The sequence below is a fragment of the Capricornis sumatraensis genome, chromosome 5 (genome assembly GCF_032405125.1).
Source record: "Capricornis sumatraensis isolate serow.1 chromosome 5, serow.2, whole genome shotgun sequence".
NCBI classification, from domain to species: domain Eukaryota; kingdom Metazoa; phylum Chordata; class Mammalia; order Artiodactyla; family Bovidae; genus Capricornis; species Capricornis sumatraensis.
Genome location: NC_091073.1, coordinates 92,640,519 through 92,655,194, shown reverse-complemented (window position 1 = coordinate 92,655,194; position 14,676 = coordinate 92,640,519).

Sequence of the window (14,676 nt, the reverse complement as noted above, 5' to 3'; positions counted from 1 at the left end):
TTCTGTGGATTGTCTTGAAAAGTAAACCTATTTAATTTTGATGAAGTTCAGTTTATCTATTTCTTCTTCTATTGCTTGAGCTTTTGGTATTATAACTAAGGTATCTTTTCCTAAACACAGGATCTGAGACTTACTTTTATGCATTCTTCTAAGAGTTTTACAGTTTTGGGTTTTCAGAGGTATATTACACATTTTGATTTAATATTTGCGTCTGTGTAGGGTAATGGTCTAAATTCATCTTTTTGTATACAGATGTCCAATTGTCTTAGGATTTTTTAATTAAATTGTATTGGTGCCTTTGTGGAAAATTAATTGGTCAGAAATGTAAGGGTTTATTTCTGAACAGTAGGTTATGTTCTATAGATCTGTAAGTCTATTTTCTTAAGACAGTACCACCTAGTCTTAATTATTATAGCTTTGTAGTATGTACTGAAACCAGGAATTATAAGTTCTTCACTTTTTTTCTCTTGCAAGAATGTTTTGGCTAAGTATTATGGCCTTAACTCATTATGAAATTCTGTCTCCCAAAATAACTATGACTCTTTTCAGTGATACTACTAGGATAATTATGATATTAGAAATGATGAGTTCATTGTTTTTTTATGGCCTTTAGCATATACCATTGTTATAGCCTTAGTGATAATACATTTTTTATGTGAAAATAGTTTTGATTTTTGGAAATGACATCAAATATTATATCCAAATCTGATGAATAAGATGAGTTATTCAGCTGAATAATAAATTTTAGGTGAAAAGATGAATTATGATTACAACTGTATAAAAGCCTCTGTTTTTTAATGAAAAAGATGAAAAATACATTAAAATGATAGTATACTTTTGTTTCTTCAACAAGTATGTATTAGGCACATGTGATATGCCGACCACTATATAAATTTGAGATGCATAACTGTAAAAATATGAAATTGTGTTTTACTTTTTCTCTCTTGTTTATAGTTTTTCTATAATATTTTAATATTATTTTCATCTGACAACTTATTGAACATACATTACCTGTCAGATTCTAAATTAAGTGCTGGCATTAGAGCATTGAAGAAAATCAAAAGTAAAAATTTCTTCCTTCATGGAGTTTACAGTCTCACTGGGGGAAACAGACAATATGCAAATAAATGAGTAGATACAGAACGTGCAGACAGAAGTTCAATGGAGAGAAATAAAGCGGGATAGAAGGGAAGAAAGAAGACTGTGCAGGTAATATTTCAAGTAGGGAAGATCTCTCTTTTAATAAGATGACTTTTAAGCACAGATCTGAAGTAAGGTCTTGATGCAATAATACACAGTTAATATGACTATAAAATAATGACTGAGATATTTTTGGAATCACAGATTCTCAGCTTTCAAAGGGACTTGGAAAAACATCAATCCTCTGTGACTTCTATAAGTGGTCATTTAGTGTTTGCTTGAGTACTTTCGGTGAAAACTGTACATTACCAAAAACTCCTTCCTTTGTTGGAGGGCTCAAATCACTACAACATCTTTCTTTCTATTGTGTTAAAACTGATCTCTTTAAAACTCACCATAAATATATTTAAGTTTTCTCATTGGAACAATGCAGAATAAATACGTTCTCATGTGAGTTTCTTCTTCCAAATCTTGGGTAGCCCCTGAATGACTCCGAAGATAACTCTGGAAAAGGAGACATTAAAGTGTTTTGCTCTGTGGCAGCATCACTGGCAAAAAAATAATATTATGGCCTCTCAAGACACTCCATGAAGAACAATGGTCATTCAGACATCCTAGTATATATATTACAAATCACTCTAATTATGATAAAAATCACAGCTCATGGATGATCTTAGTTCACTGGATCCCTCTTTATGTTTTCTCCGCAGACTTTAAATCCATTGGATAAAATTCTGTTGACTAATTAAACACCAATGCCTGACTCTGGCCAGACCTAAGTACAATGAAAAATTTAGATTTCTTTGCAAACTTGTCTGCATTGAGGGGAAAAATCTCAGTCAAAAGTTCTCTGAGCATCACCATTTTCTATTTTGTGATTTTTAACCTGATTACATTGTGTTTTCGAGTAGGATTGTTTTTAGAGCCATCAGTACTACAAGCCATCTGAAGATTTACATTTTCTCTTTAGAACAATCTCTCTCGGAGAGAATTATTTTCATGCTTCTTGATTGTCAATCAGATATACACTATTTCCCAGGACATCAGCAATTTTCTTTTTAGTGAAAAGAGTTTTTTTTTTTTCAACCTTTTTTCCCCTTTGACTTCCTCTTGAAAATGCTATTATTTGTTTCTTTATTCAATGTTCATTTACCAGATGTCTGCTGTGTGGATAGGTGTTATGCTGGAAGCTAGGGTTATAAACTGAAAAATAAAAATTGATCTAGACACTGCGGCCCTCAGGAGCTCTGCTCCTCATAGAGAGGCAGACAGCTGACAGTAACACAGTGCAGTGACAGCTCCGCCGAGGTGCCAACAAGAGTAGAGCTGTGGAATAAATACAGATGAAGAAGCAAGGCAGCCCACGTGGCTGCAGTTGGAGAAGTCACAGGAACCATAAAGAGATTTCCTGGAAGAGAGAGAAGCCTCTGAGCAAACACATAAGAGTATGAAAATAAAAATGCAAACAAAAACAAAGCCAGGCATTGTTCAGTAGAGATGAGGAGTAGGTGGAGCTAGGCAGAAACTGGCCCTGGTTCTTACTTCCCCTGCAACTCGTTTTTTCTCCCTCCTAGCCACCATCATCACGGCTGACACCTGGTAAACACATATAGATGCTGAATATTTTGTATTTGATGGGTCATGTCGAGGAGTTTCGGACTTTATTACATCTAAAGTTAAGTAGAAATCTCTAATGTTATACAAGCTACCATTAATCCCAGCAAGTGTCCTGGTACTAATGGAGACTCAAGAAGAGCAAAACTCATCAGCACCTCCAAAAATCAGCACTATGGGCCCTGCCAGCAGAGCTGGTATTTCAGTAAGTAATATTTTTAGGCAGTGATCAGACACCTCCTAACTCCAGTGGTGTGTACTAACTACTTCAGCCTAACCCTCGGTAATTGAGGGAGACCCTCCCTTTAAGGTGAGTTTCTTGGCTTGTGGCTTATGTGCTTTTGGCTCTTAATGTTCAGAAAAGTTGAGAGGTCAGTTCAATTAACTTCAGCCTCTCAGTCATGTCCGACTCTTTGCGACCCCATGAAACGCAGCATGCCAGGGCTCCCTATCCATCACCAACTCCTGGAGTTTACTCAAACTCATGTTCATAGAGTCAGTGATGCCGTCCAACCATCTCATCCTCTGTTGTCCCCTTCTCCTCCTGCCCTCAATCTTTCCCAGCATCAGGGTCTTTGCAAATGAGTCAGCTCTTCACATTAGGTGGCCAAAGTATTGGAGCTTCAGCTTCAACATCAGTCCTTCCAATGAACACCCAGGACTGATCTCCTTTAGGTTGGACTGGTTGGATCTCCTTGCAGTCCAAGGGACTCTCAAGAGTCTTCTCCAACACCACAGTTCAAAAGCATCAATTCTTCAGTGCTCAGCTTTCTTTATAGTCCAGCTCTCACATCCATACATGACCACTTGACTAGTCAAACCTTTGTTGACAAAGTAATGTCTCTGCTTTTTAATATGCTGTCTAGGTTGGTCATTAACTTTCCTTCCAAGGAGTAAGTGTCTTTTAATTTCATGGCTGCAGTCACCATCTGCAGTGATTTTGGAGCCCCCCAAAATAAAGTCTGACACTGTTTCCACTGTTTCCCCATCTATTTCCCATGAAGTGATGAGACCAGATGCCATGATCTTAGTTTTCTAAATGTTGAGCTTTAAGCCAACTCTTTCACTCTCCTCTTTCACTTTCATCAAGAGGCTCTTTAGTTGTTCTTCACTTTCTGCCATAAGGGTGGTATCATCTGCATATCTGAGGTTATTGATATTTCTCCCAGGAATCTTGATTCCAGCTTGTGCTTCTTCCTACCCAGCGTTTCTCATGATGTACTCTGCATATAAGTTAAATAAGCAGGGTGACAATATCTAGCCTTGACGTACTCCTTTTCCTATTTGGAACCAGTCTGTTGTTCCATGTCCAGTTCTAACTGTTGCTTCCCAACCAGCATATAGGTTTCTCAAGAGGCAGGTCAGGTGCTCTGGTATTCCCATCTCTTGAAGAATTTTCCACAGTTTATTGTGATCCACACAGTCCAAGGCTTTGGCATAGTCAATAAAGCAGAAATCAATATTTTTCTGGAACTCTCTTGCTTTTTCAATGATCCAGTGGATGTTGGCAATTTAATCTCTGGTTCATCTGCCTTTTCTAAAACGAGCTTGAACATCTGGAAGTTCACGGTTCACGCATTGCTGAAGCCTGGCTTGGAGAATTTTGAGCATTACTTTATTAGCGTGTGAGATGTGTGCAATTGTGTGGAAGTTTGAGCATTCTTTGGCATTGCCTTTCTTTGGTACTGGAATGAAAACTGACCTTTTACAGTCCTGTGGCCACTGCTGAGTTTTCCAAATTTGCTGGCATATTGAGTGCAGCACTTTCACAGTGTCATCTTTTAGGATTTGAAATAGCTCAAGTGGAATTCCATCACCTAAGGTTCTGTCAATTGAGTCTTTATTTTCTTTAATAACCCCCGCATTTCAGGAAGAATTTGGTAATTTCAGGAACTGTTCATATTTCAGAATATGTATATGCAAACCATTATACATAGAATGGGTAAATAACAAGGTCCTAGTGTATAGTACAGGGAGCTATATTCAATGTCTGGTGTAATAAGTCATAACAAAAGAAAAAGAAAGTTTGTATAGGCATTTTTAAAATTTATAACCACAAAGAAAAGTATATATTTTAAGAATATATTTAATAAACCTTTTGATTTCCCCTGGTTCTTGGCTTTATTCTACTGTAGGCACTTGTCACTCACAAATTTAATATACGTAGTTTCAGTGATTTGAAAGGACCCCAAAGGGCCAAGATTTACAATAACATGTAATTTGACTGAGCTAATATTTGTGTCCTCAAGAATTCTTAAGAAACCACCAATAAAAACTTCACTGGAGGTGGGGAGGAAGTGGGGTAGGAAAGAGTGTTGCCTCATGGCTTGAAAACCTCAACTTGCTCCAAATCAGTAACCTGATTTTCTTCTTTCCACTTCCCCCACCCCAAAGCTTTCACATTTCTGAAAATGGTCCCCTCATCCACCTAGTTCTGGAGCCTGTGTGTCGTCTTCTCTCACCAATATTATCATATTCAGTCACAAGCTCTTGAATCCTACTTTATCTGTGCATGCTCCACCCGGTCCCAGTCTAAGCTCCTGTCCTCATTTTCCCTGATGCCCGACATCTTTTTCTTTGCCACCATATAGCTGGAGTAATTTTTTGAAACCACAGATCTCATCTGGTCATTCTCTACCTAAGACCCTCATACAGGGCTCCCACTGTCCTTCAGAAAGAATCTTTCATCGTGCCCTCTGGCCACTCCAGGAAAAGTCCCCGCTCACCTCTCCAGCCTCAACTTGGGTCACTTCCTCCAACACTCACCCTCAGCCACTCAGAGCTGCTGAACCCTAGGCTGGCTCCCTGGCTCCCATCCCAGGCCATTCGCATGCTCCCTCCACTTGCCTGGGAGGCCTCTGCTTCCTCCTCGCTCTTTTTTTTTTCCTCTGTGGCAGTTACTATTTTATACATTCTTCTTTAAAAATTTTATTTTTTAATTGAAGGATAATTGCTTTACAGAATTTTGTTGTTTTCTGTCAAACGTCAACATGAATCAGCCATAGGTATACATATGTCTCCTCCCTCTTGAACCTCCCTCCCATCTCCTTCCCCATTCCACCCCTCTAGGTTGATACAGAGCCCCTGTTTGAGTTCCCTGAGACATACAGCAAATTCCCATTGGCTATCTGTTTTACATATGGTAATGTAAGTTTCCTTGTTACTTTCTCCATACATCTCACCCTCCCCTCCCCTCTCCCTGTGTCTATTCTCTATGTTTGTTTCTCCATTGCTGCCCTGCAAATAAATTCATCAGTGCCATCTTTCTAGATTCCATGTATATGCGTTCAGTTCAGTTCAGTTCAGTCGCTCAGTCGTGTCCGACTCTTTGTGACCCCATGAACCGCAGCACACCAGGCCTCCCTGCCCACCATCAACTCCCGGAATCCAGCCAAACCCATGTCCATTGTGTTCACAATGCCATCCAACCATCTCATCCTCTGTCATCCCGTTCTTCTCCTGCCCTCAATCTTTCCCAGCATCAGGGGCTTTGCAAATGAGTCAGCTCTCCGCATCAGGTGGCCAAAGTAATGGAGTTTCAGCTTCAACATTAGTCCCTCCAATGAACACCCAGGACTGATCTCCTTTAGGATGGACTGGTTGGATCTCCTTGCAGGCCAAGGGACTCTCAAGAGTCTTCTCCAACACCACAGTTCAAAAACATCAATTCTTTGGCACTCAGCTTTCTTTATAGTCCAACTCTCACATCCATACATGACCACTGGAAAAACCATAGCCTTGACTAGTTGGACCTTTGCTGGCAATGTCTCTGCTTTTTAATATGGTATCTAGGTTGGTCATAACTTTCTTTCCAAGGAGCAAGCGTCTTTTAATTTCATGGCTGCAATCACCATCCACAGTGATTTTGGAGCCCAGAAAAATAAAGTCAGCCACTGTTTCCACTATTTCCCCATCTATTTGCCATGACGTGTGCATGCATTAGTATGCGATATTTATCTTTCTCTTTCTGACTTCACTCTTATAATAGGCTCTAGGTTCATGCACCTCATTAGATTCTTTACTCTTAAGTAACACTCCCAAAGAGAGGTCTTTCCTGATTCCTGAGGTCAGCTTAGTTCTCTAAGTTCCCACAAAACTTTATTCTATGCAGCCTCCCACTTGGGGTCACTTGATTTGAATTTGTCTTCACAGGAAAGGAATTTTTTCCCAAAGGAAGGAGCTATGTCTGCCCATTCATCATCCCCAAGGCCTACTAAAGTTCTCAGGTGTTTAAGAAGAATGTGTGTGTGTGTGTGTGTGTGTGTGTGTGTGTGTGTTTTCAAAAAAAGCACAAAACCCAGAGACTTTCCTGGCAGTCCAGTGGTTAAGACTCAGGGCTCCCAATTGGGGGGTGGGGGTCAGTTTCCCCAGACAGGGCTAGATCTCACGTGCCATCTGGCACAGTCTATAAATAAACAAATAAGATAAAATAAAGTAAAAATATAAAAGAAAGAAAAAGTTGAAAAATCAACTCAGATGGTTTCCAGTGTAGGCAGGGGTAGATCCAGGTCTTATAGAGTCTAGTGATTTTACAGTGGTGGGGACCTCTTTAAGAACAATAATATGAAACAAAATTAGTTATAAGAGTGTATAAAACACCGCTACCTCGGTGGCTCAGCAGTAAAGAATCCACCTGCAATGCAGGAGATGCAGGAGACTCAAGTTTAATCCCTGGGTCCAAAAGATCCCCTGGAGGAAGAAATGGCAACTTCAGTATTCTTGCCTAGAGAATCCCATGGATAGGGGAGCCTGGAGGGTTACAGTCCATGGGTTACAAAGAGTCAGACATGACTGAAGCAACTGAGCAAGCAGAGCTTTTTCTCTTGAAGTGGCTTGCCAGAAATGCATATAGAGAAATGGCACCTAATTATAACCTGGCTTCTTTCTCACACAAAAACCTGCTCAATGTTCCATTACTCCTGGGACTCCCAACACTCACAAGGGCCCAGAAGCTCCTGCTTCATGATCAGTCTGCCTCTAAATGTGGCTCCCAAACTAACAAATTAGCCTGACTGGTCACTATGTGTTCATATCTCACAATGACTTTTTTGTTCATTTCATGGATGCCTTTCTTATTTAAATTGTTCTCAGTTTGCTGATGAGGAAACATGAAAATCATATGCTTCAGGGTCATTTACAAAGTTGGGGAACTGGAAATTCCCTTATTTTCACAAGTATCACCTACCTACTGTTAACAAGTTATTCCTAACTTTCACCTTCTCTCTATTTTTGCTCTTTTTTTGTTTAAGAGCTTAGCTCATCTCTCTCATTGTACAATTGCCAGATTACTTCCTGAACTAGATTTAACCTGTTTCTCACTTATACAGAAGAATTTGGTTTTCAACAATTCCTATGGCTGGTTGATCCCAAGGCTGCAGAACTAACGCAATGACCTCTAAGGAAGTGAAACTTCCGACTTCACTCAGTCTGTCTGCTGGGAGCTTCTCAGACAGCAGGAGACAGGATCCCAGGGGGAATGTCAGGCAAAGGTCAGGCCCAGCACAGACAACAACCAAACAGGCCCCAAGGATCAGATGAGAACTGGCAATACCCTTATCAAGTCTTCTCTCTCAGGCTTGGCAGCCAAGTAAATCTCCCAGCTGTGCCAGCTTGTGGTTGTGAGCATGAGTCAAATTTAAAATTATTAGAGCTATTTATAAAGCTAATATCTTGCCATTGTATAACGTTTATAGTTTACAGAATGCTTTTACGTACAGTGTGCCAGGCAGTCCGACATAGTAATCGGATCTCCACGGAATAATTGTGTGTAGCTGCCACTTACTGCGTGTGAGGCAATGCTTGGTGAAATAGATACTATGCCACCCATTTTATAAAGGGTGAAAATGGGTTCTGGGGTTCTGAGAGGTTAAAAAGTCTCTTTAAGTATACCCAGCTATGATGTGATAATTAGTGTTATGTTCTGTAAGTCCGAGTGCTTCTCATGCTGAGATTTTCCAGTTTGTCATTTCAAAATGTACCAAAATAGAAGACAGATGGGATGAAAGACAGAAATTTTTAATAGCACAGCTAATGCTTTGCCTTGTGTGTAGTAGGTTCAAGTATCCTTTGCTGAAGTAATTCAAACACGTAAAAATGAGCCCCGGTGCAAATTAATAGACAAGCTGATAATGTTAAAATTATAAAGACCAAAAAAGAGTGGTTGTTAGAAAAAATTCAAAAGTGAAGAAAGAATAGCTGAATTTCTTCGATCAGATTTTCCTCCTGAGGCAGCTCATAAACATGGAATTCCATTTATAGAAGCGGGAACAGATTTGACATATATCATACGAAATCCTGATAAAGGAAATTTTACGTGGGGTATCCTGGAAGGTCTGAGGCTTTCATCCATTTCAGTAACCAGTTAGTTGTAACCCCACGTGTTGATATGACAGTTTGGGGCCGGTTTGTTCACTGTGTATTAGGAAGAATGATCGGCACTCAAGACCACCCAAGACACAGATTTGTTCCCTGGGAGGGCTCTCTCCTCAGGTTTATGACAACTGTCACTTAAGAAAACTCCAGTGCTGCAGGGAAGTAGTAAGAGAAAGGGCAGAACAGCTGAGATTCCACTGTGAAGAGGGCCTAGAAGGGTAAATTCAGTGTCAAAGTCTGGGAATTGTGGGGACACGGTGTGATCTGAGATGGGACAGTCAGTGCTTGAGAGCTGGTGTCTGGTTACTGAGCTTTTTCACTGGCAAATTTCTTGGGAAAATCAAGGGCACTGTCTTTTCACACAGACTCACAGTTCCTTACTGACATTTCCTTCCTCGGTTGTCCTGGATTCCTGAGATCCACAGCCTTTTGAAAGTTTGCTTTCTCTGATTTCCCCTGGAATGCCATCCCTACCTCCATTTCTCCTGGCTTTCTTTTCCACTGCACCCCCAGGGAATCCGAACTAGTTCTCATGAGTGTTACAAAACACCCATCCATCCCGGGATACCATGATTCCTTGTCAGTTTATGCCCTCACTTGGACAGGAAAGCTTCATTTTTAGCTCTCTAAACTGCATGTTTTTGTGTGTTTTGTAGATAATAATAATAATAGGTGGGAAAGTCATATTACAAGCTTCATGGAAATGTCAGAGGCTGGCAGAGCAGGCTGTGTTTGTTTGGGTTTGAGAGCCAGTGAGACTGGTGAAGGCAACAGGCACTGCCCTTGAATGCTGTGTCCTCATCTGCTTTTCATGGTCTTATCAGCAGAGCAAAACTAATAAATCATGGGCTGCCAGAGCAAGAACCGAGTGCTTTCCTCTGAGCCAGATGACTCCATTGTTCAGCTGGGCGACCTCAGCGAGGTTGTAAACATGGCACCACCTGTCAACAAGAGACATGCTCTTCTAGTTTGTTTTTGTGTTTGTTTTTTTTTTAAGTGATTTATTCAGATGTAGTTGATGGGCCATAACATTCACTCAACTTTGTGTAAAGTTCAATCCTTATTGTCAGTAAATTTACCAAGTTGTGCAACCATCACCATGATTCAATTTTAGAACATTTCCCGTGACCTCCCAAAACCCCTGTGCCCACTTGCATTCAACCTTTGTGCCCACCCCATTGAGCTCCAGGCAACCACTCCTCTGTTTTCTGTCTCGGTATATTTGCTTTGGCTGGACATTTTTATACAAACGGAATCATGCAATAGTGTTATTTCATGTGTGGCTTCTTTCACTCAACATAATGCTTTTGAGATTCATCCATGTTGTAGTCTGTTGCCAAATAGTAATCCATTGTATAGACTGGCCATACTGTCTTTATCCATTCAACAGTTGATGGACATTTGGATTGCTTCCACTTTTGGGTTGTTCTAAACAATGCTCTCCTAATCCGTACTAAAAATGATGTGGTGAAAACAACATGGGATTTGCAATCAGAAACCCTAGACTGCATCCTAGCCCCAGCATTTACTATCTTAGTTAACTGTGAAACTGATTTCCTTATCTATAGAGTGGAGATCTTTAACCCCTTCACTGTCCTGCTCCTACAGCAAAGGGGCATGACATATGAGAAATGCTTCGTGAACTATAAAACACAGGACAAAGGAAAGGCATTGTTAGTGAAGTAGTACTGCTGCTGCTGCTAAGTCGCTTCAGTCGTGTCCGACTCTGTGCGACCCCATAGATGGCAGCCCACCAGGCTCCCCCGTCCCTGGGATTCTCCAGGCAAGAACACTGGAACATATTAAAATGAACTATATTTCTCTCAAGAATCTTTCCACAGTCATAGAACAAATGATCTATGGCAGGAGGGTAGGAAGTAACTACTTTTTCCTTCCATGGTCATTGGAGTCTCATCATTTTCCCTTACCAAACCCTGCTATTTAGAAAGATTTTAAAATGATTCTCTCTTAAATTTATTAGTGTTTTAGACTCTTATTTTTGATTGTCAAATAAAAGGCTTTTTTTCCCATTGAAGAGAGGGTCTTCAGATATCCTAGAATCAATCATGAAGTTGGACTCAGTTCAGTTGCAGTTCAAATTTAATCAGGGCATCCAACCCACAGATTCAGTTTTTGCCTCTTCAGTACCTCAGATGACTCTGAAGGTCAGGCCCCCAGTAAGGGGCTTAGGGCCACAGTTGAGTCCAAGTTGAAAGGCTTCTAATGAGTTAAAGTCTGTGCAAATATTTCCATCCTCCAGACAAAAATTATTAAAGCTGGTGCTTCACTGAAACAATGTTAGACCAACTGGGGTAACTAGATCATGAGGGGCTACTAGAACAATCAGGAACATAGATTGTTGACTACTGAATATCACGTCTGGTTATTTGACTTTCACAAAGCATGAGAAAGTTTTTTTGGGAAGCCAGTACAGGCTTTGCTTCAAACAGAAAGAGCCAGATACTGCTGTCTCACACCCACTCGATCCTCAAGTAAGTATCATATTTATCACCCTCCACACCTTCTACCTTATCCAACACTACAGGCTGCTTCCAAGGAGTTTTATCTAAAATCATTGGGATCTCCTGGGATGAAAGACTTCCAAAGAAAGAGAAATGACTGTCTCTCATCTACTAGAATCTGAAACACAGAATGTGAGCACCCGTCCAGTGCCTCCGGTGGAATCCCTGGTCAATCCATCATTAGAACTCAGGCGCTCCCAGTGCCCAGATTCAAATTACTAGACTGTCTCCTTCCGAAAACAGCAAATCCCCAGACATCTCTAGCACTCCGTGAGATTACACAACACAGGGCACTGAGGTCAAATAAGTCTATTTCCTTCTACACATCTTCTCCCCTAAGAAGCCCTTCTTCCTTTTTGATGATCAGGACTTTATCAAGCAATAGAAGATGTGGGGTTTCATGTGCTATGTCATAAAAGACTCCATCTTTTTTTTGGAAGTTTCCATGCTGTCTCACCCTTATGCACTGATTTTTCAAAAACCTGCATCAAAGCAAGTGTTACCTAAGAATATTTGCTGTACAACATTTACACAATTGTCACAACTTATGCACCATTGACTTATGCCTGGAAACATGTTCTGAGACTATTTAAAATGATTAACCCATATTCTTCAGGAGGTACATGGCTTCAATGAGCTTATGAAATTATTGTAAGTCAGAAATGGAAATAGTATTTAAAGATGACCTACTGAAAAACTAAACAAACCTCACTCAAATGAGAGGCCATATCTGCTTCTTCCCAACCAGAGTCTCTTTATGGTACAAAACAGAATCCACAGTTACCAAAACAGCTATGATCATCTTGGCAGCATGGAAGATGTCATCAAAACCCTATCATGTTGATTAAACATGATAGTGGTTAAACAGGCAGCATGTAGAATGTTTGGCTTCTCCTGAAGCTCACTGGGGAGAAGCAGCTGTTGCCCTCCCAGATAAAGTGACATATTCTTGGAGAAACAGAGTCCTAATTAGATATAAAATAATCCTCTTACCATCCAGCTCACCCCAAAACAAAAACACTGATAGAAAATTCTGACATGTAATAGGAAAGAGGTTGAATCCATTTTGAATATAGTAATCGTCTCAGTTTCATAGAATATATTTTTCTTCTGCTTCACAAGTACCAAAGAACCACTTTCAACCCATAGTAGGTGCAGTGAATTCATATCCTTTCATTCAAGTGTTTCTTGAATATATTTACATAAAACGCATTAAAGAAAATGTCAAACTTTTGTGTACTAGAGTTTATTTAATATCTGAGGTATCTTGAATGTATTTATACAAAAACACAGTAAATATCCAAGTTTTAGTTTATTTAATATCTGAAGTATCATATGGTACACTTAAATCTTTAAAAAAAAATCTACTTAGAGTAATATTATAGATAACAATGCATTTTAGCCACAAGTAGGAGAGCAACAGAGGAATCACAAAATCCCATACCCAAAACATTATAGTTCTAATTAAATACATTAGAGTTTAATCTATACGAAAATATATTCTTTAGGGAATAAAAGTGGTTAAAAGTATATGTCTAATTATACAGTTTTTTCATACTTATAGCTAGAGCTAAATACAATTTGTATAGCTCATAAACTAGTGAGATAGTACTATTGAAAGAATACAATAACTAAAGATAAAAACGATTGTAAGAAAATCTAAGAATGAATCCAAGTAATTACATAATTAAAGCTATATAACCAATTCAGAGATTCAGAACTATCATTTTACCTTGAGGTCACTGATTAATTTTGTCTGGATCTTATATAACATAACATTCACGCATTCAATGTATTCAACAAGTAATTTTTGCATTCTCTGTATGCTCTAGGGAATGTGTTTGACCCTAAGAAAACCCTGTAGAACAAATCGGACATAGACCCTGCCCTCACAGAGCTTACAGTCTAGTGGACAGACAGATGGGAACATAGGATTCTGTAATACAGCATGAGAAATGCTGTTCTAGGGCCTCCCATCCTAGAGAAAGGAACACCTAAACTGAGACCTGTAGGATAAGGGGTGGAGGGAGGAAGAAGGAGATGGAAAGGGGATTCCAGGCAGAAGGAGAAGAACATACAAAGGCCCTGAGGGCCAAGAAAATAGTCTCTTTTAAAACAGTGGTTCCCAATCTAGACTTCTTGGGCTAGAATGAAATTTTCACTCATCAATGTGGAAATGAAGACCAAACTGTTAAGTTTTTACAAAGATAAAGTAATTCAATTTTAATAATTGGGTTTAAGGCAGCCCCATTTTCTGGCATTAAAATGGCCCTTCTTTTATGAAATATCCATAATAATAGATTTTATATATGTATATATAAAATAGATGACCCTATTTTTAAAACAGAAACTAGTGATGTATAGGTAGCCTAGTTGGTGAAGAATCTGCCTGCAGTGTAGGAGACCCAGATTCTATCCCTGGGTTGGGAAGATCCCCTGGAGAAGGAAATGGTAACCTACTCCAGTATTCTTGCCTGAAAAACCTCATGGACAGAGGAGCCTGGTGGGCTACAGTCCATGGGATTGCCAGAGTCGGACATGACTTAGTGACTAAACCACCACCACAGTGATGTATGAAATCCCTGTTCAAAGAATTAACTTATCAGAGGCATTTAACATGTTTAAAGAGCTGGCATACGGGAGACACCAAGAGATAAGGCTAAGAGGAAGGCAGGGATTTGGAGCAGATGGAGAACTTTGGACTGTATCCCAAGAGCAGTGGGAATGATTTTAAGCAGGGGAGTGAAACTTGCTTACATTTGTAAAAGATCACTCTGGGATGTTATGTGTAGAACATGGGTTAGATGAGGCAAGATAGCAGAGAGGAGGATCAGTTTGGCAACACTGCAATATCCCAGGAAGAAAGGAGATAAGAGCTGGTATTCAGGCTGAATCAGTGAGACTGAGTAGAAGATGACTTCATGAAATAAACTTGGATAAGGAAAATGGGATGGTCAAATTTTATGTGCAAGTTTTGACTTGGGAAACTGAATCAATAATTGGGTTAATGAGAGTCCCTTGGACTGCA